Raw genomic sequence first — 2,570 nt, 5'->3', positions numbered from 1 at the left:
CTCGTGATCCACCCGCCTCGGCCTCCCAAAGTGCTGGGATTACAGGTGTAATCCATCATGCCTGGCCTCTAATGGCCTCATTTTATTTTGATTACCTCTGTAAAGACCCTGTGTCCTAATAAAGTCACCTTCTGAGGTCCTGGGGGTTAGGACTTCAACATATGGCTTTGGGGGGCAGCACCATTCAACGCATAATCACCCTGTTGTCCATGTAGTTGTTGTTTTTTTTTTAATTCCTGTTTCCACCCATTCTAGTGTGGATGTTCATTTCAATTAGTTCCACTTCTGGGCTCTTACAAATAAAACTGATATGAACATTTCCATGCATGTCTTTCAGTATATAGATGTGCCCTTCCTTCCTTCCTTCCTTCCTTCCCTTCCTTTCCTTCCTTCCTCCTTTCCTTCCTTCCCTCCCTCCCTCCTTCCTTTCCTTCCTTCCTCCTTTCCTTCCTTCCTTTCCTTCCTTCCTCCTTTCCTTCCTTCCTTCCCTTCCTTCCTTCCTTCCCTTCCTTCTTTCCTTCCTTCCTTCCCTTCCTTCTTTCCTTCCTTCCTCCTTTCCTTCCTTCTTTCTTTCCTTCCTTCCCTCCCTCCCTCCCTCCTTCCTTCCTTTCCTTCCTTCATTCCTTCTTTCCTTCCTTCTTTCTTTCCTTCCTTCCCTCCCTCCCTCCCTCCTTCCCTTCCTTCCTTCTTTCCTTCCTTCCCTCCCTCCCTCCTTCCTTCCTTTCCTTCCTTCCTCCTTTCCTTCCTTCCTTCCTTCCTTTTTTTTTTTTTTCTCAGATGGAGTCTTGCTCTGTCTCCCACCCTGGAGTGCAATGGCACAATCTCAGCTCACTGCAACCTCCGCCTCCCAGATTTAAGCCATTCTCCTGCCTCAACCTCCCGAGTAGCTGGGACTATAGTCACATGTCCAGCTAATTTTTGTATTTTTAATAGAGATGGTGTTTCACCTTGTTGGCCAGGCTGGGCTGGAACTCTGGACCTCAAGTGATCCTCCCACCTTGGCCTGCCAAAGTGCTGGGATTACAGGTGTGAACCATCCTGCCAGCTGGCTTGCTTTCTTTTCTTTCTCTCTCTCTCTTTCTTTCTTTCTTTCTTTTTTCTTTCTTTCTTTCTTTTTTCTTTCTTTTTCTTTCTTTCCTTCCCTTCCTTCCTTCCTTTCCTTTCTTTCTTTTCTTTCTTTCTTTTTCTTTCTTTCTCTCCTTCTCTCTTTCTTCCCTCCCTCTCTCCTTCCTTCCTTCCTTCCTCCCTTCCTTCCTTTTCTCTCTCTCTGTCTCTTTCTTCTTTTTTGAAGTAGGGTCTTGCTCTGTTGTCCAGGCTGGGGTACAGTGGCATGACCATGGTTCATTGTAGCCTCAAACCCTGGGGTTCAAGTGATCCTCGCTCCTCAGCCTCCCCTCAGCCTTCCAAGTAGCTGAGACCACAGGCATGTGCCACCATGCCCAGCTAATTTTTTTTCTTTTTTTGTAGAGTTGGGGTCTCACTCGTTATGTCGCCCAGGCTGGTCTGGAATCCCTGGGCTCAAGCAATCCCCCACACTGGGCTCAGCCTCCCAAAGTGCTGGGATTATAGGCGTGAGCCACTGTACCCAGCCAAATGTCCCCTTTTCATTAGGACACTGGTTTTTGGACCAGGGTCCCGCCCTACTCGGGGATGATGTCATCTTAACTAACTCCATCTGCAAAGACATTACTTCCAAATAAGGTCACCTTCTGAGGTCCTGGGTGTTAGGACTTCACCATATGAATTTAGGGAGGTGCAGTCCAACTCATAACCACCCTGTTGTCAATGTAGGGGGTTCTTTTTCTTTTTCTTTCTTTTCTTTTTCTTTTTTTTGAGACGGATTCTTGCTCTGTCGCCCAGGATGGAGTGCAGTGGCACGATCTCAGCTCACTGCAACCTCTGCCTCCCTGGTTCAAGCAATTCTCCTGCCTCAGCCTCCTGAGTAGCTGGGATTACAGGCGCCCACCACCACACCAGGCTAATTTTTGTATTTTTAGTAGAGATGGAGTTTCACCATGTTGGCCAGGCTGGTCTCAAACTCCTGACCTTGTGATCCGCCCACCTTGGCCTCCCAAAGTGCTGGAATTACAGGCGTGAGCCTGGCCAGGGGGGTATTTTTCATTGCATCCATTATTGTGTGGATCTTCATTAGGTTGGTTCCAATCTGGGGCTTTTATGAATAAAGTGGCTATGAACATTCCCATGCATGTCTTTTGCTATATAGATGTACCCTTCCTTTTTTTTTTTTTTTTTTTTTTGAGACAGGGTCTCCATCTGTCACCCAGGCTGGAGTGCAGTGGCTCAATCACAGCTCACTGCAGCCTCAACTTCCCAGGCTCAAGCAATCCTCCCACCCCAGCCTCCAGCCTCCTGAGTAGCTGGGACTGCAGACACTTACCATGCGTGGCCAATTTTTTCTCTTCTCTTATCTTCTTTCTCCTCTCTTCTTTCTCTTTTCTTTTCTTTTCTTTTTTTAGACATGGGGTCTCCCTATGTTTCCCCAGCTGGTCTCGAACTCCTGGGCTCAAGTGATCCTCCAGCTTTGGTCTCCCAAAGTGCTGGGGTTGCAG

This window comes from Hylobates moloch, unplaced genomic scaffold (assembly GCF_009828535.3).
Source record: "Hylobates moloch isolate HMO894 unplaced genomic scaffold, HMol_V3 SCAFFOLD_15, whole genome shotgun sequence".
Classification (NCBI taxonomy): Eukaryota; Metazoa; Chordata; class Mammalia; order Primates; family Hylobatidae; genus Hylobates; species Hylobates moloch.
The sequence above is the reverse complement of the archived record's forward strand: the minus strand, read 5'-3'. Positions refer to the sequence as shown.